This window comes from Eptesicus fuscus, chromosome 8, assembly GCF_027574615.1.
Source record: "Eptesicus fuscus isolate TK198812 chromosome 8, DD_ASM_mEF_20220401, whole genome shotgun sequence".
Lineage (NCBI taxonomy): Eukaryota > Metazoa > Chordata > Mammalia > Chiroptera > Vespertilionidae > Eptesicus > Eptesicus fuscus.
The window spans coordinates 77,847,317-77,871,378 of record NC_072480.1 but is presented as its reverse complement, the minus strand read 5'-3'; the positions used below and the strand labels follow the sequence as shown (position 1 = coordinate 77,871,378).

The window sequence follows — 24,062 nt, the reverse complement described above, 5'->3', positions numbered from 1 at the left end:
TGACTCCTTTATGAGCTGCAGTAATGTTTCGTTGACCTTCATAATGCCTTTCTTCTGAGATGCTCAAAGCATTTCTCTAATTTAACAGTTGACTCAACATCCTAAACCAGTACAGAGACAAGTAAATTGTTCTACTGCATAGCAATTCAGGAGGAGAGAAAATCTGGAACCCAAATTCAGAATTCTATCCAAAGATAATTATATGGAGAAAGACCCTTCTTACATTTATTGGACTTTGTAAGATACCAAGTTTACCTACTTCACATGACAGTACCAGTTCCAGGTGTAGGTCAAACTACTGAAACTCCTTCCCTTTGTGGGAACACTGTAATAGAGAACAGAAGTTGTGGATGAGGCTTCTGGGGTCAGTCTTCTCACTCGTTTTCATCACTTGCCCAGCTGTTGGAAGAGAGAGTACCAGCACCCCAAGTGGCACTGCAGTCTGTCCTAATCCAATTGGGCAAAAGTCCACATGAACTGAAAGCTAACCCACAAGCTATCCTTCACCCTTCCCACACCATCTTGTTTTCCTTTTCTTCATCTCCATATTCTTTCTGCCAGTGTACTCAGTGTGTATGTCAAGGGCCCAGCCTCTGTCCTGCCTAATTTTAGCATGTGAGTTCTTTGAGAGTAGGAACTATGCTTTCTTTGTGTATTGTATGTGCTCTGGGGGTGCTTAATACATGCTAAATAATAACAACAGACCCAGTATTTCCTGGAGAAATCAGCATTCCTGCCCACAGGCAGATCCTACCACTTACTTATATACAAGACAGGCAAAGCGGAAGGCATCCCTCTGCTCAGTTTTTTCATTTTAGATAAAACAGTTGAAACTCAATATAGCAAAGCCTGTTCCTACAAAATCTTTTGAAAGAGAACGTTCTAGAGATGTGATCACTGAGCATTTGCATTAGGCTCCAAAACAAAAGGAACCTGTTAGATAACATAAGTTCCCATATAGCTCTGCAGCCAAGTTACCTATTAAACACCTCATGTGGATGAAGGAGATGCAGAGAAAAGATTGCTGTTTGCTTCCCTAAAAAGTCCCTCAAAGCTTCAGAAGAGAAGGCTAGTCATTAGATATAAAGTAACAGCAAATAAATCTACTGCAGTCAGGAACTACTCTGTCAGAGCCTCTTGGTTTGTGACTATTTTGAGAGGTAAAGGAGTAGGAGGAGAGGGCAGGCCACCACTGAAAGTAACTTAAACAGGACTAGAGGACAGATATGCACTAAGTTAATGACCATGACAGCGATGGCGATGGAGGTGCAGGAGTGCATAGCACATGGTTGAGACCACGGGCTCCTGGACATTTGTATAGGCCACAAAGCCGCCTGTGTTTCTCAGCATCTGGATCCGCATTTGTGACTGAGTTGAGCTCATTGTGAACTGTCATGGCCAAGGTCATAACTAGTCAACAGAGCCTCTACTCATGAAGGAACCATAACCAGTATCACTTCATCAGGCACACAGGCTAAGAATAAGCAGAGTCACAGCACCAGCAAACACGAGAAATTCCGACACTGACACATAATAAAAATTATCTCCTTTTTCATTCACCTGTATCACTCTCTCACAGCCCATAAATCATTAAAACAAACACTCTCAAAGTGTTTATGAGCCTTTTTAGCGACTCTTAAAAGAACACATGCTTCCGAGTAGTAAAAACAGTGTACCTTTAAAAACACTCCACTGAGATTCTGATGGCGCCTTACTGACAACTAAAAGTAAGAATAAGAACGGTTACTCTCTTTGAATAAAGTATGTATTATGAAGAATATGCTGAACCAAAGTCTTTTTTACTGCTGAAGATATTACAGATGTTTTTGTTATAATTACAATTAATCTGGACTGCAAATCTCTCTTTCCTTCAATAAAATCTTTAAGTTTAAAAAAAAGTTTATTTCCAAAAATAGCCAAGAACTCAGTTCTTTTTTCCCTTCTTACATTCTTTTCCTACTAAATGTAGCAGTGAAACACTTCCTTTCATTGTTGACACCTCAGGTCATTTGGATTTAAAATCAGACAACACATAATAACAAAGAAGTCATTAAATAAAGCTTTCAAAATGGGAAAATGGCATTTGAGGGCATGCCTCCCTCCTTGTTCATAGCGAAGAGAGAGACTGGGACGTCTGGTAAGCAGCTATTAGAATTGTTTCATTAAAATCAATATTCCTAGAGGGGATATAATTTACACATTAACTAATAAAGAAATTGCTTTACCAAAGGCTCTCTGTTATAAGCAAGTTGTTTTGGCATGGAGTCCGTGTTCTCTGAATTAAAACACTTCAAATTAAACAAGGTGATTCAGGTTTAATTAAAAATATTCATTACTAAAATCTTCAGTTTTCTTCAGTCCAAACTGACGCTGGCAATGACTTGCTAAATTCAGAGCAGTTAAAATTAGAGAACTTCATGGCCCTTGATTAATTTAGATAACTAACTCAAACTTCCAGAGGATGCTTTCAATTACTTTCTAAAGCCTTCATTCTAAAAGTATTTTATTTAAGTGCTTCTCCTTAGGAATATATGGATTTGTTATTGAGTAGAAAATCCTCCCTAAAAAAATAAAAACTGTCCATTTACACATTTTACAAAATTACATTTGACTCTCTCATTATTTCTGGACCATAGCTTGTAGCTCAGGATAAGTATAATATAAAAGGAATCCTTTTAACATAATACACACAGAAATTAGGTTACCATAGAAAATAAAGCTCAGTGATACAACCATTTCCATTAATCGAATACTTTAACAGATAAAATAAGTAATAATCTACAGATTGCCTTACAAAGATAAAAATAGTAAGAATCAAATACTTTCTCTTGGGAAAACTGGAATAAAGCAGGTTTCTTGCAGAAAAACCTCTTGCCAGCATTCTTAGAATCCTCTAAAGCACTCACCCCAAAGTTTCTGGTTTTCCTAAGAAATTAAAAATGACTATTATAGTAACATTAAGAAGATTTAAGGAGAAAAGAACAAAGAGAACTCTTAAAAATTCTCCCAGTACTTACAAGTACTTTCAAAGGAAATCTGAGCCGCGATTCTTCAGAAGACTGCTCTCCCGCTCGCTCGTGAACACAATCTGAAGTCTAAAATAGATATCCTATCACGCTGGCTGGAGAAGTCACATTTCAGCTTACTAACTTCTACTTGAGTAAACAGTTTTACAACTCATAGAACAAACCCTGGCTAAAATTAACTGCACCCCAGCGGCAGGAACTAGCTGATTCGCATCGTGTGTGCCTGGATTTATTCACTAGGACAACGCTGGTGTCCTCTTAATGGGAAATTTGGCCAAGGGGCGTGCTCTGGTGAACAATACACAGCATCATGATTATGCTAATTACTGAATTCAGTCCAATGATACTAACTTCTTTTAAGTTGTTTTTGCAAGTACTGACAAAGAAAGGGTAAGCTCTCTTTCTCTACAGGCACTCACTTGATTTTTAAAGCACATTCAAATCAGACAAAACTTTGGCAACAAGGTGGCAGTGCTGTATGCACTTCACAAGGAAAAGCCTGGTAAAAGGACATTCTGTCAGATTACTCGGTGTGGCCAGAAGTGGTACTGTGTGAAGTTAAATAGGCAACAAGCACACATACCACTGAGTCCCTCGATAAGTCGCCTTGAAAGAAAGCTTTTTCCCTTCCTACATAATGAACGTGTTTCATTTGCTTGCTTTTTAGCTTTGTCTTCTGCACCTCACAAGGAATTGCTATGAGGACACAGGTTCACTAATAAATTACAACTGAGAACAAACATCTCAAATATTTGCAAAAGGCATTGTCCTTGGCAAGAAGCATTTTGAAGTGTATTTAACTGCCTGGCTGGCTGTATTAGTTAATAGTCCTCCGTAAGTGACAGATCTTCTCTATCTATAAAGCATATTGAAGCTCAGGTTAACAGCTAAAGAACACAAGTATATAGCTAATATTCAAAAGAAAGTTAGAAGTAACATGGAACTTTCTTTAAAAAATATAAACTCCCTTACTAAGTATAACTTATACCAAAGACACAGAACAGAACTGCTTAATATCTATTCAAGATGGTTCAGGATAGTTTATTTTAGACATTTAAGTTCTGATGACACATTTGGCTCTTACTGAACACTTTTATGAAAAATATCAAACCATGTTACAAATATCAATCAACTTTCCGAACAGCTGTGGGAGATGTCATTTTCCCATTTTTAAAAAACAGATGGTAAACAGTGAAATTCAATCAATGATTGTCCAAGGCTTCTTTCTGAATCAACATTGGATTATCCCAACCCCCTCCTAGCCTCTCTCTGACACGTCTTCCTTATTCCATTTAGCTATAATCCGGTAGATCTTTTCAGAGCTGGTTGTTTTCCTCATTTTAAAATGTCATGTCAGTTTAGACTTCAAGAGATTTCTTCAACTCAACTCTCAAATTCCAGGTCTGAGCTCCAGGGGCTCACTTAACTCACAACTGCAGGCAAGTGTCCTGTAACATGGACTTGACCATATCCTTATAAAGCACTGTCCACCTGTGGCATGCATACCCCAAGTGGCAAACACGGTGCTTGTCATTGGCATGAGCTGGTAACCACCAGCACAATCCCCCTCCTGTTTGTACAAAACTGTAGCTGCTAGTCTGGGATTCCACCCCTACTGACCCATCTCAGGCAGCTGTAGCCAGCACCCATTCCACCCTCATGAGATGGTGGCTGGTGACACCACCACCCCAACCCAAAGGCACTGGAAGTGGGCATTTCCCACTCTGTGCCAAAGGCGAAAAAAGATGGCTGACCTCCGATTAATATAATTACTCCTCAGTGATCCACAGCAAACTTACTTTGGAATTCTAAAAGCCAAAAAAGGATGTTGGGAGGCTATTTTAAACACAATTACCCTTATCCTATTACATCATAGTTCAGTAGAAAACATTATTTCCTACTGAACTATGAAAGAAAAAGCAAATACACCAAGTTTATTTTTGCATCGAATTTTTCATCAGAGAAGAATATGATGGTTCCTATATCGATTATACTGAAGCCAGTTCCTTATGATCATGCTGAGTATGACTCTACTGTTTCTTTCAACAGTGGCCACACCTGTTCCAAAATGCAAGAACTAATACATTCCAAAGAAAATAGTGTATCCTCCAATTTACATTAGTCACCCTGCTGCTTCCTCTTTGTTAGTGAAAATAATTTAAGAGTCAACTGTACTTTTGTTCCAGGCATACTTGTACCAGTAGAGAAAAATCTCTGTGCATCATTAAAAGCAAGATAAATTCTTCCCATTCCTTCCCGTGAACTTTTGGTAGTGGGGGAGGAGGGACAGGCAGCACGATGCCAGCGGAGGGTGGTGATCTAAGGGATCTTTAGTCCAATAGATCCATGGAATTAAAACAAAAACTAGAGAAAAACAACGATTTTTATGAACTTGCATGAATGAATTAACCTAGATATAGATTCTCTAGAGCAGCTACATATGATTTTAAATTTTCTAACAGTCGCATTAAAAAAATAAAAAGGTGAAACTAATTTTAATAATACATTTTATTTAACTCAATATATCCAAGACACTACCATGTCAACATGTAATGAATATAAAATATGACTAATGAGCCCTGGCTGGTGTGGCTCAATGGATGGAGTATTGCTCCCCCACCCCCCGCCCACCCCCCTCAGAAGGGTCGAAGGTTCTGTCCCCAGCTCCATTAGGGGCTTGTGCAAAGGCAACCAATTGATGTGTCTCTCTCACATCGATGTTTCTCTCAGGGCCCCCCGCCCCTCCACCCGCTTCCATTCTCTCAAAAATCAATGGAAAAAATATCCTTGGGTGAGGATTATCAACAAAACAAACAAATAAAAAATGACTATTGAGATGGTAGGGAAAATGGAAAGCTAAAGAACTGAGACAGACAGAAAGAAAAAGGAAAATGGTTTTTAGAAAGGAGGAAGAACTAAATGGAGGACAAACAGACCAAAGGAAGAAGAGAAGAAGAAAAGAATTTCTTCCTAGGCATAGAATTCCCCTATAAGGATGTAACAAATATGGGAATATTCCCATTCCAGGACTAGGTGCTGCGGATACAGACAGGAAAGACTAGGGCTCTGTGTTCAAGGAGCTCACTGCCAGTGCCCACCCAGGCAAACACAACGTTCTGGTAAGTAGGAACAGTTACTTGGTTACAAGCTACAGAGCACATGTGAGGATGGGGGCGGGGAGCACAGTTTATTTTTTAAATAAAGGTTATTTTCTAATAAAATTTTAAATAGATGTTCCAGGATATCTCAGGATTCTGAATTTTATTTTGGAACTTTAGAAAAGTCAAGAAGAGATTGGTTATTCCAAAATATTTAAAAGTGACATCTGGAACTAGCAGTAAAGTTACATTCTGAGCTATTCATCAGTTTCAGATTAAACCTGGTTATCTGGTCCAACTATGAAGGTGGTAGGGTAGGGAAAGAGTAGAAAGGGGGAAACAATTCATGTTTTACCATGGTTTCATTTTTCAGAGAAGACATAAAATACTCAAAGGCTTCATGTTGCATTAAAAAAAAAAAAAAAATACCAATCCATTAGGAAAGAAACTCTTTGATTGTAGCTGTGAGGTCAGAAAGACTCGAGTTCAAAATGTAGTCCGCCAGCCTCTAGCTATATAACCTCAGGCCACTTAGCCAGCCTCTGTGAGTCTGCTTTCTCACCTGTAAAACTGTGTTACTGCTGACATCAAGGGGAGAGTTAGAACTCTCAGAGAGCCCATGCAAAGGGCACAGAGCCCAGACACATAAGCGCTTTCCATGAACAGCCATAGCCATATGATCACACGCCTTCTACATGAATATAGTCCTTGCTGAAGATCAATTTGGGATATTTATTGAGTGAGGATTAAAGCTGCCCTATTTTTATAGCTCAAAGCTTAAAAAAAAAAAAGTAGAAAGGGGGGTCAAATGATTAAGTATTTCAGAGAACCAAGGGTCTATAAACTCTCTCTTTGAAAACTCTGTAGCTTTGACAGCCTGATCAACTTTTCTCTATTCAGCTAGTCTAAGGCTGAGTCAGAATGTAGGGACACTGACTAAATAGCATATATGTACAAATTCCACCCCTTGCTAGATTGTGCAGTGATAACCCCTATTTGTTCCCACTTCCCTACATTCATACCCTTGGTAGTCCCTCCCCACACTGACTCTGGCCAGCAAGACAAGAGCAAACATAACCCAGAGACTTGAAAAGTGCAGGCCCACTGGGGCTCGCTCTCTTGCTGCACTTTGGAACCCTGAGACCACCGCATGAAGCAGCCCTGCTAACCTACTGAGGATGAGACGACCACATGGAGCAAAGATGCGCCAGCCAGCAAGACGACTGCCTGACATGAGTGAGGCCACCCCAGACCATGTGGCCCCAGCCAAGCGGCCAGCTAGCCACAGAGATCGGCCAGGCTAGCTCAAACCAGAAGAACCACCTGGGTGACCTATAAAGTAGTGAGACATAATGTTTGTTTTTCTAAGTATTAGGTGGTCCGTTATGCAGCAAATTTTCAAAAAGTCTAAAATACTCCATTCCTTTGCTTCCAAATGAAACCTTTTAAGACTTACCTATCTTACTCTTAAAATTTACAATTTTATAAAAAATTTCAATCTTGATTACTATATTTACTTTTGTCATATCAACTATTATGTTAAACTAAAATGAAGTAGTGCTATGCTGATTACAAAATTGCTAAAACAGTAAGTGTTCTATTTATTTCATCCCATCATTTGAAACAAATATTATGTGTCCTTCAATACTACAACTATATACACCCTAAAGCAATGACTTCTCCATGCTAGCCTTAAGAGTGATTACACTGGCATACTTCATAGCTAGTTAGCCTGTCAATTCTTCAGAAATGGATTAAGAGTACCAATTTATATGCATATGAACAGGGAAATCTAAGATTTGTTCAAAAGGTAGACAGATATCCAAGTGTGAGGTAGAACACAGCACTTGGTACCAATTTACCAAGATATTGAAATCAATATTTTATTCTCTAATTTTTAGTAGTTTTGCTGTAAATGAATATGGTTTACTCCCAACCATATAAATTGAAAAGTAGTCACTTTTAGGGTAAGCCGTTCAAAATCAATCCCAAACTAAAAGAGATGAAATATTCCTAAGGGATTCTAACTTCCCTTGGCTACAAGAACCCAGTTGGTGGCTAGTTTCTTCAGGGTTGTATAACCTATTCTCTTGATGTACATGGTTGTATCTCTTAAGCACCAACAATTCATTTTAAAAAGTGCTTCAATGAGTGATCATTTTAAAGTAGCTGCAATAAACAAACAAACAAACAAACAAAAAACCAGGATTAACAACTCAGCTCTAAGAACTATAATAGCCCAGTAAATATGATAATCCACGAGGCCATTCTCAGAAACAGCAGAGACCAGTCTCATTACAGAGGCCCTGGTTCACAAAAAGAGAGGACAAACAGTACCGGGGTGTCTGTGGTTGACTGTAGTCAGTGAAATAGGAGACAACTATCCATTTCAGACCTACTGCTCCCATTGTAAGAGTTGTTTTCCTCATTGTTGACATTATATTCCTGTTTCTGTTCTTTAAAATGACAAAAAATTATTCTTTTTAAAAGTTTTGCAAATGGAGATCCTTTCTTGTAAACCATATTTAAAGGAGGAGCTCTTGATAGATCTGATTTCTTTAAGGCTTACAAAACTCTTTTTAAATAAGGTGAATGGAAGCATAAAAGGTTAGCATATTAATAAATTCCAACTATGATTCTGATTTTGATTAAGAAAAATATTGTCCTTATTATTCAAGCTTAAAAGATTTAAGATTATAAAATATTAAGCAGCCAGTTAGACAAAGGATATTCTATTTGTTCATACACAGCAAACCACAACAAGGTGCACCCAAATCACATGAGACTAGTCAGTACTCACTGTGTTTTGTGTAAGTATTAAACAAGCTATCTCTCCTCCTACATGTAGGGGTGGGTCAGTGTCCAGGAAAAATAATTAATATAACCCAAAACATCCCCCAAAGCATGAGACCAGTTACTAAATTAATCTCTTTCAAATCATCTTTAACTTAATTCTGGACACTGAAGAAACAGAAAGAATAAGTCACATTTGAGTTACGATTCTTTAGAATGTGTTGGACAATTCTGAGACAGACAGAGAAAAAAAAAGTATTAAAAATAGCCAAGAGAAGGACTAGGCAGTAGCTAAAACACAAAGGCCAGGGGTGAGATCAAAATTAGAAACATATAATGTCTGGTGAACTGTCCATATAAGGGTATCTTTAAATCAGTAACTAAGTAAGGATAATCCACTGGGCAAAATAAACAGCTGCCATCATCAGAAAGGCTGGCTCTCCATTTCTCATTCAGAAATCCCTCTGAGCCCCAGGAGACAAACACGACTTTATGCTACATGTTCAATAATGCTCAGCAATGTTTGGAGGTATTTTCAAAACTGGTCTCAACTTTCCTGGCCCCAGACGAGAAACTTCATGTACTGTGATCTTTTCTTTTTATAAAAGTATGAAAAAGCAATAGAGGATAAAACTTCTGCTGAGCATTCCTCGCCGTATCTAGTATACCATACTTACATACATTCCCCTACCCCGTGGATTTCTGATTCTCCCGAGTAGGCTGCTGTTTGTTCATTCTCATTTACTTACCATTAGTCTCTCTGGGAGCTTCTTAACCTGGTGCCAAGGACTAGAGAAATGAAATAAATAAGGATCCTACCTTCTAAGAGTTCATAGTAGTGTGGAAGACAGATACACAAATAATTATAGTACAATGTAGGGCCTATAATGGGAGTTTGTACTAAAGAGTTGCAATTCTCTTTGGGGCTTGGGAAAGGTTTTTCTATGGAAACTAGAGGCCCGATGCACGAAATTCGTGCATGGGTAGGGTCCCTAGACCTGGCCGATCTGTGGGGCAACTGGAGGGGTGATGGGGGGGGGGGGGGCCCTCTGGCAACCTCCTTGGTTGGCCAGGCACTGCCCACTCGCTGGCCCCACCACCAGTCACCTCCCCCTGCAGGGTGACCGGCAGGGCAATCGAGGAGGCGAGGGGGAGGGCGCCGGCCTACTCGCAGGCTGGCCCCGCCCCCCTGCCACTGGTCGCCTCCCTCTGTGGAGCGACTGGCAGGACAATTGAGGGGTCCCCATGGCACCCGCCTTGGCTGGTCTGGGGCCTGTGGGCTGGGGACAGCTCCTGCTTTAAGCGTCTGCCCTCTGGTGGTCAGTGCACATCATAGCTACTGGTCGTTCCACCAGTCGTTCCGCTGTTTGGTCAATTTGCATATTAGGCTTTTATTATATAGGATGACCAGGCAAAGAAAGGGTAAAAGGCATTTTAGGCAGATCAGTACAGGCAAGAGCTCAGAGGCAGGAAAGAACACAGCATGTTCTAAAATTAGCAAAATAAAAGTACGTGTCTAGAGTGTAAGTAATGGGATATGAATGGGAGACGAGGTAGGAGATTAGGCTGAAAAAGTAGACTGGTGCTAGGTTGTTGAGGTCCTTATGTGCCATGCTAACACAGTAGTTCATTATCTCATATCCCTGAAGCTCTCATCTCTGGCTACACAATAAAATCTCTTGGGAAGCTCTATAATAAAATATTGATGCCTGATATTAGTTAGTATCAATTAGTTCGTCTAGGACATGGCATCAGTAAGCTTCCCATGTAATTCTAGTATGTTGTCAGGAGTGAGAACCACTACTGTAGGCAACAGGAAGTCAACACATCTGTGTAAGTAGGGTGATGATGTAACACGTTAAAAAAAAGTTAAGTGGGCAATAATGTATAGAGTAGATTAGAGGCACAGAGACTAGGGGGAAATGTCCATTTATTGGCTACTGAGTATAAGCATGAGGTAAAAGTCTGCCAGTAGTTACGAACATTTTATGGGTCACTGACCTGTATGAAAGTCAAGGATAAAGGCTAAAAGCCCTTCCCTTGGGAAAAATGCACATATGTCGAAAATGTACATATATTTTCTGGGAATTATGAACCTCTATGAGTAATGGATTCAAGTTAAGAAACCCTGACCTAAAGGCAATGATGAGAAAGGAGGAGAGACTTTTGAGGTAGAATCCATAGCGTTGATGACTTTCAGGTGAGAGGAAAACAATTAAGGATGACACTACCATTCATTTCTAGCTTCAGAGTTATCAGTAACAGGTATTGAGCAGGTATTAAGTGTCAGGAATCATAGTGTGAGCACTTAACAAGCATTTATCTCACTGAATTTCCCCAATTCTGTAGGCCAGGTTGCCATCAGACCTATTTCACAATTGAAGAAACTGAGATTTGGATACATTAAGTAGCTTGTCCAAGGTTACATGTGATAAGTGGTGGAGGAAGAATTTAATCCCAGAGAGTATGACTCCAGAATTTGCAATAGTAGTATCTTTTCATACTACCTCTGGCAGGTAGTCGCCATTAATTAAAAAGAGGAGACAGGAGAATAAAGCAGGAGTAGGGTTAGGAGGAGATGAGTTTGGGAATAAGGATATAAAAAAAATAGTTTTAGATATGATGTGTTCAAGACAGTACAAGACATAAAAAATGACAATATATGTTAAGTCAGAAAAAAACAGATGGGAGCACAAAAGGTGAGAGCAGAAAATACGGTAGGTTTTCTGAGTCCTCTCCATGTGCCTGGCACTGTGCCAAGTTCTTTCTCAATGTGCTGTAAGCTCTAGCATCATCTTTCCTTTGCAAGTGAGGACACTTACATGGCCATTGGTATAAGCTCTATCATCTCTCCCGTTACAAGTGAGGACACAAATATGGGAGATCAGAGTCACATGGGCAGTAAGTGGGGGAGCCTATCTTCTTAACCCCTAACCTAGACTCTCTGGCACCACAACAAGGAGTAGAAACCATGGTGTCTTAAGTGGCAGCAGCTCCCAACCTGTTCTAAAACACAGAATTTTTTTTCTTTTAAAGATATATATATATACACACACACACACACACACACACATACACATATATATATATAAAATGTTATGTTATTTCAATTATTTAAGAAGAAATAAGGGCTATTTCTGTCTCAACCAACTTAAAACAAATATCAGAGATACATTTTCCCAGGAAATATGCAAACTTGAGTGCAAACCTATGTAAATGACAAAGCATGAGACAAATTCCACACAGTGTTGTTATCAGAGTCAGAATTCAGAACAATCAGTCTAAGGGAGATAGTGTCTTGTGTTTCCTGAGGCCACAAGGAAGCCAGGAAGTGGTGAAATTTCCTTCTTTATAGTCTTTTTGTAGCTTGAAAAGAATGTGGTTTTGAAAAGCAACAAATAAAACTTGAACCACACTCCACAAGTCCAGACTAGTTACTTCAGGTTTAACAGTGGAATAACTTATGCACTGTAGTTTCAAATAAAAACCTGTTATACTTCAACGCTTAAGTATTTTTGAAATAACTAAAAATCATACAGCCTGAGTCAAAAGCATTCCTCCTATAAAGTACTTTTAAAAAGCCTACAATATTATCCTAGAATTTTCTCCTGTTTTAGAATTAACACACGTGAGAGAATATAAAATTCCAATTAAGAGTTTTGAAGTCCTGTTGTTGCACAATCTTTCACTTAGAGTAAGAATCCCTTCTATAGCCCCTATCCCAGTCACCTGCCACTATGCTTAAAGGGCTCCACTGATGGCAGTTCATTACTTTCTAGGGCAGCCCACTTTACTACTGGAGTATTCTCTCCAGAGTTTAGAGGAAGTCAAAATTCTTTGCCTTGTAATTTTCATTCATTCATTCATTCATTCATTCATTCATTCATTCATTTACTGAGCACTCCAGATCCAACAACCAAACGCCTTCAGCAGTGGTTCCTCAAGTGACATAACTTCTCAATCCATCACTATGCATGTCTCCCTCCCTTGCCAATGTCTCACCTAAAATGTGGGTTCACAGACATAAATACAATTTATCAAGTGTGGTCTAACTAACTCAGATTTTTAACAGCCACATTATAGAGACGCTCATATAAGCCTGTGGTCAAATAAACTCCTGGCTCTTTTTCATCTTAGGTGAATCGGAGATTGTCCTCCACCCCCAAGCATTCCTCAACTCCTACAAAAGGTTTATCCTTGGTATATTTCATCTTGCTAATTTTAGAATAGTATTACAACCTATTCAGATTCTGCATCTAGAGTCTGCTATCTATGGTTTTAATTGTTTTTTTCTAGGTTTGTCATCTTGAAATTAAGTAAACTTATGGCAACCCATATCTTTACAGAAAGAAGACATTATTATTAAAAATCTGCTATCAATGGGAACTCAAAGTGCTTTATAGATTCTCTGGACTAAGTACACACACACACACACACACACACACACATATAATTTTCAACCTTCTTAAGGGTAAGAACCCTCTGAAAATCTGATGAAAGCAATAAAATGTTCATTTGTATAAAATTTTACAATGAATATCGGATGAATCATGGGCCCCCATGAAGCCCATCCATTAGCTTTCTACTAAAGTGCTTTACCTTAGGGATTCTAGTACCTATGAAAAACTGATCACTAGGATTCATTAATAACCATTTAAAAAATAATTGATTTTTCTATCTAATGTCCAACTTAATACCCAAAAGAAGTCAATTAACTTGAAACTGACTGACATTAACTCACTCATTCTGACGATCTAGAGAAGGTATCCAGAAACTAAGAAATCTGACCAAAATCAAAGCAAAAATTGTAAGACTACTTTAGAAACAAAGCAGAGGTACCTACAGTTATATATACAAAGATGTGCATTGCACCACTGTTTATAGTGGGGAGGGGGGGTACAAGAGGAAACATCCTGAATGTTCATAAATTATGGTATATGGAAGACTTTATTCATTTTTTTTAAACAAGAGTTAGATCTATTATCTATTTTCATGGAGAAATATCCATGATCTATTTAGTAGGAAAAGCAAGCTTCAGAATAATGCAGAGTATGATCCTATTTTAAAAAGAAAGAAAAAATTCACAGACCTTATGTTGTTAAAAGTACTTTTATGAATATAGAAAAATGTGTGGAAGAATTCATATCGGGCTGTGAACATGGGTGGAGGATTCTTTTTTTATTCATCCGTGCATACTTTCACTTTTTACAAGTAAATATGGCTCTTACTAAGTAAAATATTAAAAATTTTTTAAGTAAGGCTGACAATAGGACCTACCAATGAAGACTCAGATCTCTTATCCAAACTCTCCATATAAGTTTTCTAAATAATTTCCCAAAAAGTTTCCCACCCATAGTATGTACTGGATGAAACCTAACTTCCTTTTTAACTTTCAATGATTCTGAGGTTCTCACTGTTTTGGGTGCTTGATTCTACTTCACTCACCTCTTCTGTTAGACATATTAAGGTTGGGTCAAATAGTTAAATGTGCCAACAATTCACAAGTGTGCTTCCCCCTCCCCCTTAGGAAAATATATATGTCTGCAGAGTCATAAATAAAAGGTATGTGGAACCCACATTAGTCCAATGCATAGAACACAAATGTATGCAGCCCAAATGCTATCAAATTCTAAAATGAAGAAATATGAGCACCGAAGCCATTCCTGTTGGTTCAGTGGCTCCCAACCTTGGCTGAACATTAGAATTACCTGGAAGCATTGTTAAAAATACCACTGCCTGGGTGCCACTTCCAGAGGGTCTAATTTAACTGGCCTGGGCATGTAAAACTGGAGAAATCTGAATAAGCTTGTGGATCGTACCTATATGGATTTTCTGGTTTTATCTTATACTATAGTTACCTTTGGGGAAGACTTGGGGAAGGATACAAGGAACCTCTCTATATTTTTTGCAATTTCCTGTGAATCTGTAATCATTTCAAAACAAAATGTTTTTTTTTTTAAATTTGAGGAAAACATGAAGGTGGTCTTTTATTTAAGACACATAAATCATTCTTTTTTAAAACTGAATTTATTGGGGTGACATTGGTTCACAAAACCACACAGGTTTCAAGTGTATAACTTAACAAAACATAATCGTCGCCCAAAGCAGTCTCTTTCTGTCCCCATTTATCCCCCCTTTGCCCACCTTCACCTAACCCTACCACCTTTTCCCTCTGATTATCAACACACTTTTGTCTGTGTGTATGTGTGTTATATATATATATATTATATACATATATACTAGAGGCCCAGTGCACTACATTTGTGCATTAGGGGGCAGGAGGGGGTCCCTCAGCCCGGCCTGCACCCCCTCACAGTCTGGGACATCCCCCTCACAGTCTGGGACATCCCCCTCACAGTCCGGGGCTCTCACAGTCTGGGACCCCTCGCTCCTTACCGCCCGCCTATAGCAGAGGCAGAAGAGGCTCCTGCCACCACTTCTGCGCTCTCCAGCCATGAGCCAGCTGAGCGGCTCTCCCTCTGTGGGAGCCCACTGACCACCAGGGGGCAGCTCCTGCGTTGGGCGTCTGCCCCCTGGTGGTCAGTGCGCATCATAGAGGCCCGGTGCACGACACTCGTGCGGGGGTGGGGGAGGAGGGGTGCGGTCCCCCAGCCCAGCCTGCACCCTTTTGCAGTCCCCAAGCACTCGGGGCTTAGGGCTGCCAGGAGAGGCTCCTGTCACCGCCGCTGCGCTCACCAGCCATCAGCCCAGCTTCTAGCTGAGCGGTGCTCCCCCTGTGGGAACGCATTGACCACTGGGGGTAGCTCCTGCATTGAGCGTCTGCCCCCTGGTGGTCAGTGAGTGTCACAGCGACTGGTCATTCCATCGTTCGGTCGATTTGCATATTACCCTTTTATTATGTAGGACTAGAGGCCCAATGCATGAAATTTGTGCATGGGGGTGTGTGTCCCTAAGCCCAGCCTGCACTCTCTCCAATCTGGGACCCCTTGAGGAATGTCCGACTACCCGTTTAGGCCCGATCCCACCAGGATTGGGCCTAAACGGGTAGTCGGACATCCCTCTCACAATCCAGGACTACTGGCTCCCAACCGCTCACTTGCCTGCCTGCCTGCCTGATTGCCCCTAACCGCTTCTGCCTGCCAGCCTGATCACGCCCTAACCACTCCCCTGCCAGCCTGATAGACGCCTAACTGCTCCACTGCTGGCCCGATTGCCCCTAACTGCCCTCCCCTGGAGGCCTGGTTGCCCCCAAGTGCCCTCTCCTGCTGGCCCGGTAACCCCTAACTGCCCTCCCTTGTCAGCCTGGTCACCCCCAACTTCCCTCCCTTGCAGGCCTGGTCGCCCCCAACTGCCCTCCTCTGCAGGCCTGGTCCCCCCCAATTTCCCTCCCCTGAAGGCCTGGTCCCCCCAACTGCCCTCCCCTGCAGGCCTGGTCACCCCTAACTGCCCTCCCCTGCAGGCTTGGTCTCCCCCAAATGCCCTCCCCCGCAGGCCATCTTGTAGCGGCCATCTTGTGTCCACATGGGGGTGGCATCTTTGACCACATGGGGGCAGCCATCTTGTATGTTGGAGTGATGATCAATTTGCATATTACTCTTTTATTAGATAGGATGGTTTTTTTAAATCCCTTTACCCCCAATACCTCTCCCCTCATTTTTCTTAATCTAAGTGAAAGTGCAAACAAGTAAAGGGGAACAATATAATAGATGGCTGGAAGGAAAAAAGATGACTGGAATAATATTATGGAGCATTTATGTGCCAGGCAACATAGCTTATCTCATTTAACTCAACAAACAAATGAGGTAGCTGCTAATTAACAGCCTCACTTTTCAGATGAGGAAACTGAAAGATAAGAAATTCAATTAAGGTCACACAATTGGCAAGTAGCAATGATATCAAAGTTAAAATTAGGACTATTTCAAAGCAAAGAGGATTTTAAGAAAAAAGTATCATTAGTGTATCAACCAAGTGTTTAAAATTTTAAAGTAGCTTAAAATAGGTAAAATGAGTGAAATGCTACAGAAGTAAATCACAACACACTATACTGAATACTATATTTTCCAAGAACTTAAATCCATAATACACAATAGCCTAGGATAATTGAATGCACTTGACCAGATATCTATTTGAAACTGGAATTATTTTTATTCATCTTTCAACTTTTGCTTAGAAATTAGAAGAAACGTAGCATTGATTCCCCCTCTTTAAAAGGTGTTCGATGAATAAAAATAAGTAGATTAAAGTGAGCCAATATTAAAAAATAATATGAACAGGGCACTAAAAATGGAAGGAAAATAAAGCTGATTGCCTATAACAAAGTCTATTCACGAATGAAAAAAGAAAGTCTACAACACTGTTCAAATGCAAGGCAGAAAAGTCTAAACTGGGTTAGAATAAAACATGAATTTGCATATAATAAACAATAGGGCTAACAAGATGAATATTTATTTGTAATAAAATAGTTTTAAATGAAATAGTTAAGATTGGTTTGCCTGACTTAGAAAAAGGGCATATTTAATAGCAAACAAACAGGCAATTCTAGGATAAACTCAATGCAAGTAAATAGGTATTTAAAATGAAATTTGTTATTTTGGTTGTAAAGCCTCTGAGATATGGGGTATTTTTCTAGAGAGAAATAGAATCTCAATTTTAATTATGTAGTGAAACCTCAGGAAAATATTTAAAACATTGGAAGTATTCATCACCCTTGGAGTTATATACAATCAAGTAATCCACTTAATGTGACATTTTGCATGGTGGAAAGATATACATTAGAATCTCTCTATAGTCTCTGGAGAATTACACCAAAAAAGTACATTTTCAGTAATGCCAAATTAAATTTCTTGGTGAATACAAACTTTGGAAATTTTTAGAACTATCCTTGAATGAAAATATTTCTAAGGTTTGATAATGACAATTGTGATTGTGCTTTGAAAAGAAAAAGATTTTTTAAAAAATATATTAAAATATTTACAGATGAAATGATTTAATATCTGGGTATACTTTAAATTAACATGGTGTGGGGGAGTGGGTGGGAGTTTTAAACAAGATTGACCACAAATTGATATAGCTGGGTAATCAGGCCATAGAGATTAATTATACTATTTTGTTTTCTTTGGCATATGTTTAAAATTTTCCAACATAAAAAGTTTTGTATTTCCTTACACAGGATATAAAACATACCCATGTAACAAGAAATTGAGATTTATGCAGAAATCCAGACTCTTGAATGCTTCTGCTACTGCTTATTCCCATCTCATCTAACAATACCAGTTTCCTTTTTCTAAATGCAGGATGGTACATGATTTCTAAGGTTGCTTCCAGCTTTTTACTCACTGAGAATGTGAAAAATTGTTTTGTTTTACCGGGTTGAGTTTAAATTCAGCCTGTTCACTGTTTATTGTCACTGAAAAAACAAAAGGGAGGCAACTACAGTGATAAACACACCACTGTTTCCCACTGATAAGTGAAAATGCTCACTCCTCAGGAATATACTTAAGAATCTTTAAGAAAAAGTCACATATCACAAAACATAAAGTGAGCAGTCCCTTTAATATAGCATTTTTCCTGAGTAAACTATCAATATTGCATAAATATATATTTTGAAGACTACTCATCACATACTGTTTGTAACATTAAAAAATGTGCTAACCAGCCGAAACCGGTTTGGCTCAGTGGATAGAGTGTCGGCCTGCGGACTGAAGGGTCCCAGGTTTGATTCCGGTCAAGGGCATGTACATTGGTTGCGGGCACATCCCCGGTGGGGGGTGTGCAGGAGGCAGCTGGTCGATGTTTCTTTCTCATCAATGTTTCTAGCTCTCTATCCCTCTCCCTTCCTCTTTTTAAAAAATCAATAAAATATATATATTTTTTAAAATGTGCTAACCAAATTACCCTCTTAATAAGGGATTAGTTAAATATATTATGGCATACTCTTATAATGGAATGCTATGCAGCTATGTAGAAAATGAAGATATTAATCCACAATGTTAGGGGTTTGGCAAAGGGACACAGGAGCCAAATCAAGTATTAGCTCCTAATGGCTAACATAGCAACAGATACAGCAATAAAGTTGCATTTGGATTATAATCCAAAGTATAAATATCCATTAGCCTATAATGATATAATTAAATGAGGGAGGATAGCTAAACCTCCCCAGCAGAATTCCAAATAATACATGCAGATACTCTGCCTCTGCCCTCAAGGAGGTGGAATGTAACCCCCCAGTTCTTAGGTGTGAGTTGACTTCCTTCCCAAGAGCACAAGATAGAAAAGAGAGAAGAAAGAATAACTTGACAGTAGAGAAACCTGACAAAGGCTACCTCAGCAGGATATCAAGGTCAACATCAACAGTAAAAAGTCATGCACCCTTAAAGTCTTAACGTCTTAGTGGTAGAATCACTAGTGATTTTCACTGCCCCTCTTTATATTTTCCTGTATTATCTGGTTTTGTTTTTTCACTAAGCATTGATTACTTGTAATGATTACTTGTAATATTGAGGCCCATTACTTCTATAATATGTAACAAAGTAATTTTATCTTGGGGGGAAAATTAGGTGTATAGCATAGAATAACAATATGCATTTATAAAATCACTAGATTTTACTTTTATATAGGGGAAAATATTTTAAAAGGCAGTATAGAAAAGTGATTTCATCACACCTGGAGTAAAATCCTGGTTTCACCATTTACTATTGGTGTGACCTAGAGCAGTTCAATAATCCCCTTCAATGTCCTCATCTCATAGTAGGGAACATGTAATGTTCCAACAAATCCACTGATCTGCAGAACTGCCCTAACATTTACTTACTTATTTATCAATATAAACACATACTACTTACTACATATGAATATGTTATATAAAATATATTTCATAACATCAAATTTTATTAGAAAATTAAATACGTAGTAGCAGAGAGTTCAGTGTATGTCAAGAGCCCGACCCTACTGAGGCTTCATAATGGTAACTGTTACTGAGATCAATAATAATTTAAAAATCCAAGAAAAATAAAACATTATCAGAAAAAAATTAGTTTCTCAAAGAATATAACAAAAAGCAGTGAAAGACAAAGCTCATTCTACATCATCTGCAGCAATTTTCTATCTATGAATGTAAAGGCAATACAAATTAACTCCAGCCATAAAATACAAACTAAATTTATTTAAATCTCTTGATTGTAACTAATGGACTTTAATAAAGAGGTTTTACACAAGACATATATTTTGAACTTTATAAAAATTCTGGCTGTACCTGGCCAGGGTGGCTCAGTGGTTGAGTGTCGACCTATGAACCAGGAGGTCACGGTTCAATTCCCAGTCAGGGCACATGCCTAGGGTGTGGGGTTGGGGGCTCAATCCCCAGGAGGGAGCATGCAGGAGGCAGCCAACCAATATTTCTCTCATCATTGATGTTTCTATCTCTCCCTTCCTCTCTGAAATCAATAAAAATATACTTTTTTTTTTTTTTTTTTAGGGGAGAGCGCGAACGCAGTCCCCAAAAATATTTTAAAAAATTACTTGAAATTCTGGGCTGGGAGTCTACTTTAATACTAATGTTTTAAAATTATCCCAAATACAACCCTTATCCTATATAATAATAGACAAATATGCAAATTGACCATACCTCCGCTACACCCAAGCCACGCCCACCAGCCCAAAGCCACGCCCACCATCCAATCAGGGCGAGTATGCAAATAAACCGAACCAAGATGGCTACAGCCACCGAGAGCAAGGTTTCCTAGGCAACAGAGGGAAACAAGCTTTCCACCTGCCCTTGACAGGCCTAAGCCTCCACTCAAGCTACAAAGTTTCAATTATAGAAGGTAAAAATATTCAAACAGAATGGCGGCAGCCACAGAGCTGGAGAGACCAGGCCAGGGTTGCCCGCAGTAATGGAGAAAGCAAAGCTTTTCGCACACCCTGGCCAGGCTCAGGCCTCTGCTTAAGGCTACAAAGTTTCAATTATAGAAGGTGAATTAACTCAAACAAAAATGGCTGCTGGTGGAGCATACAGGAGGCTTGGCTCTGCTCCAGGCTACAAAGTTTCAATTGTAGAAGGTAAATAAATTCCAGATACCAGTGCCTCCACTTGGGTCGCCAGGGGGCGTGGCTGGTCTGCAAACCACCACAGGCCCCTCGCTCAGGCCGCCCCATGCCCCAAGGGAACCCCCACCCTTATCTGGGACACCCTTCAGGGCAAACCAGCTGGCCCCCACTCCTGCACCCGGCCTCTATCCTATCTAATAAAAGAGTAATATGAAGACTGACCACCACTCCAACACACAATATGTCTGCCCCCATGTGGTCAAAGATCCTGCCCCCATGTGGACACAAGATGGCCACCACAAGATGGCCAGCAGGGGAGGGCAGTTAGGGGTAACCAGGCCGGCAGAGGACGGAAGTTGGGGGCAAACAGGCTGGCAGGGGAGCAATTAGGCATCAATCAGGCTGGCAGCAGAGTGGTTAGGGGGTGAGCAGGCTGGCAGGCAGAAGCGGTTAGGGGCAATCAGGAAGGCAGGCAGGCAAGCAGTTGGGAGCCAACAGTCCTGGATTGTGAGAGGGATAACCAACTGGCCATTTAGGCCCGATCCCACTGGGATCGGGCCTAAATGGGCAGTCGGACATCCGTCAAGGGGTCCCAGATTGGAGAGGGTACAGGCTGGGCTGAGGGACACCCCCCCCTCCGTGCACGAATTTCGTGCACCAGGCCTCTAGTAATACATAAAATCACAATATAATAGACAAATCTAATCACACTATGAATCAGTGAACTTTTATAACAAAGCCAAACAACCCAGATCAGAATTATCTATTGATTCAAGTGAAAAGTTTACCCAACCTAATTTATCATATAGTCTAGGACCGTGGTCAGCAAACTGAGGCTCGCAAGCCACATGCAGCTCTTTGGCCGTTGAGTGTGGCTCTTCCACAAAATACCACGGCCTGGGCAAGTATATTTTGAAGAAGTGGCATTAGAAGAAGTTTAAGTTTAAACAATTTGGCTCTCAAAAGAAATTTCAATCGTTGTACTGTTGATATTTGGCTCTGTTGACTAATGAGTTTGCCAAACACTGGTCTAGGACATAGACCCATATTTTAAAGACCTGCTAATTTAGGAAGAAATTAATCAACCATTAATAGTAAATCACTGTGCCAATTTTTCTTACTACATTAGAATTAGAATATGCACACTGTTCAGTTTGGTTTTGTTAAAGGAAATTAATTTAAACACCTTTTATAATAATAAAAACACAGATGTAATCCAAGAACTATATTCAGGTTAGTATATACAACCCAGTGTTGGGATTACAACTATACAAAGGCTGATTTTATAACATACCCTACAGCTTCTGTATCTAATTAAGTCTTACTCCAACTTTCCTGAAAGCAGTCATTACAGAGACCTATTCCAATGATGTCATTTTTGCTGAACACTTTAGAAGCTTGGGGCATATTTTTGTCAAATATGCTTAATTGTAACAAATTTTAAATTCTCTGAGAACAGCTATGATTTATGAGAAGAGACAACTGTTATTGAGAACTACTTCTGGCAAAACAGACCAAGCTAAATAAGCTTCTGGTTTATTTATTTTTTTTTTTTGAAGGAGGGAATTGACTATTAAGATGTTTAATAAGTTTAGTTTTCTTCAAAACCATACAGGCAAATTTAAAATGGGATTTCCAAGCTTTTGAACAACAACAGTATCTAGGTAATAAGAGTATATTCCTATACAATGTTCTCTACTATGTTAGTTCTCTGTAATCCCAAAACAGTCCTGTACTTAGCACATCTACACAAATTTCTTCTTAGTAGCTTAACTGTAGTTCTGATGTTTTTTACTAGCTGTTCATGAGTTTTGAATGTTACAGTACCATTATTATCAAACCATTAGCTGCCGGAAACAAATCAGTTTTACTAAAAAGAGAGATGTTGACAGGAAGCCAGGAAGGCTGGTCAACAACCTTAATTGCTCTAACCACTCACCCTTTAGTTGACATATTGTTAGCTGAAGCAGCCTCCACCTTTGTTTTTTACATGTATATTTCTGTTTATCTTGCCTAAGATGTTTTTCCCCAAAGCCTCAATAAAAAGGATGGCAGAGCCAGAGCAGTCGTGAGTTCTCCCACTAGAGGTGGACTACCGCCTGGCCCCCCATTTCGCCAAATTGAATTTCTTCAGTCTCCATTCATTTGTGTGCGGCCCTTCTCCAGAACCCGAACCCTGAACTGGAACCCTGGACCACGCGGGACGTGGAAAGGGATTCCTACATTCTGGCGCCTACCGAGGGACTTCTGGAGGAGAAGGTATTTTTCGCCTAAGAGCGAAGGAAGGAAAAAGTACACCGAGGAAAGGTGTGGAAAATTCACCGGAAAAAGGTGAGGGAAGTTCACCGCACACAAAAGCCCACGGCCAGCTGCAGAGTCGCGAACTGTAAGTAGGGTGGGAACTTCTTTTTCAGCCAGGCTAATGGGGAAGAATTAGGTTATAAATATAAAGTAAACTTTATTAGAATTTTTGTTTGAATGCTTAACAAATTAAAAGATTCAGAAGGTATTCTTTTATGTTATAGAACATAAACCTTGGTTTTCTGAGGAAAGTACATTAGATCTTGAGTATTTGGCAAAAAAGTTGGAAATAAATAAATAAATAAATAAATAAATAAAATAAAATAAAACTGTTTCTCCATGGGGAACATAATATTGCGTTTGCTAGAGCCTTTTACAGAGGCTGAGGAGGAACTTCCTCCCCTGGTTCCCTCTGCTCCTCCCAGAGAGGAGCAGGAAGAAAAATTGAAAGAATGGCCTTTATGGCCCCCTCCACCTTCATGTCCTAATCCTGAAACATTTAATTCACCAATAGAATCATCTATTCAGAGGGCCATCAGAGAAGGAATGAAGGACATGTCGGTGGAAGAAAGGCTTGCTTTTCCTGTTTTACAGGTAGCTGACCCACAGCACCCAAATCAGATAATAAGACGCCATGAAAAAATTGATTTTAAAATGATAAAAGCTTTGCGAGAAAGCGTTGTTCAAAATGGTCCAACGGCTCCTTTTACAGGAGAAATCATGAATAATATTTCTGATGCATTCTTAACTCCTTCTGATTGGTATTCTCTGGCTCGTGCAACTCTGGATGGAGGAGATTATTTACTATGGAAGGGAGAATACTTGGAGAAATGTCAAG

The 24,062-nt window shown here is 39.6% G+C and overlaps 1 protein-coding gene across 6 annotated transcripts in view; it reads right to left on the bottom strand.

Annotated features, from left to right (window-relative positions):
• Positions 1-24,062, bottom strand: part of SLC20A2 (solute carrier family 20 member 2) — a 111,714-nt gene that overhangs the window by 71,587 nt on the left and 16,065 nt on the right. The window contains exon 1 of one of the 6 annotated variants that reach the window (XM_054720014.1): positions 260-310. The exons of the other annotated variants lie outside the window; for them this stretch is intronic. The gene's annotated coding sequence lies outside the window, so the exon portion shown is untranslated. Of the gene's footprint in view, positions 1-259; positions 311-24,062 lie in introns of those variants that run through there. 6 annotated transcript variants of the gene reach the window in all.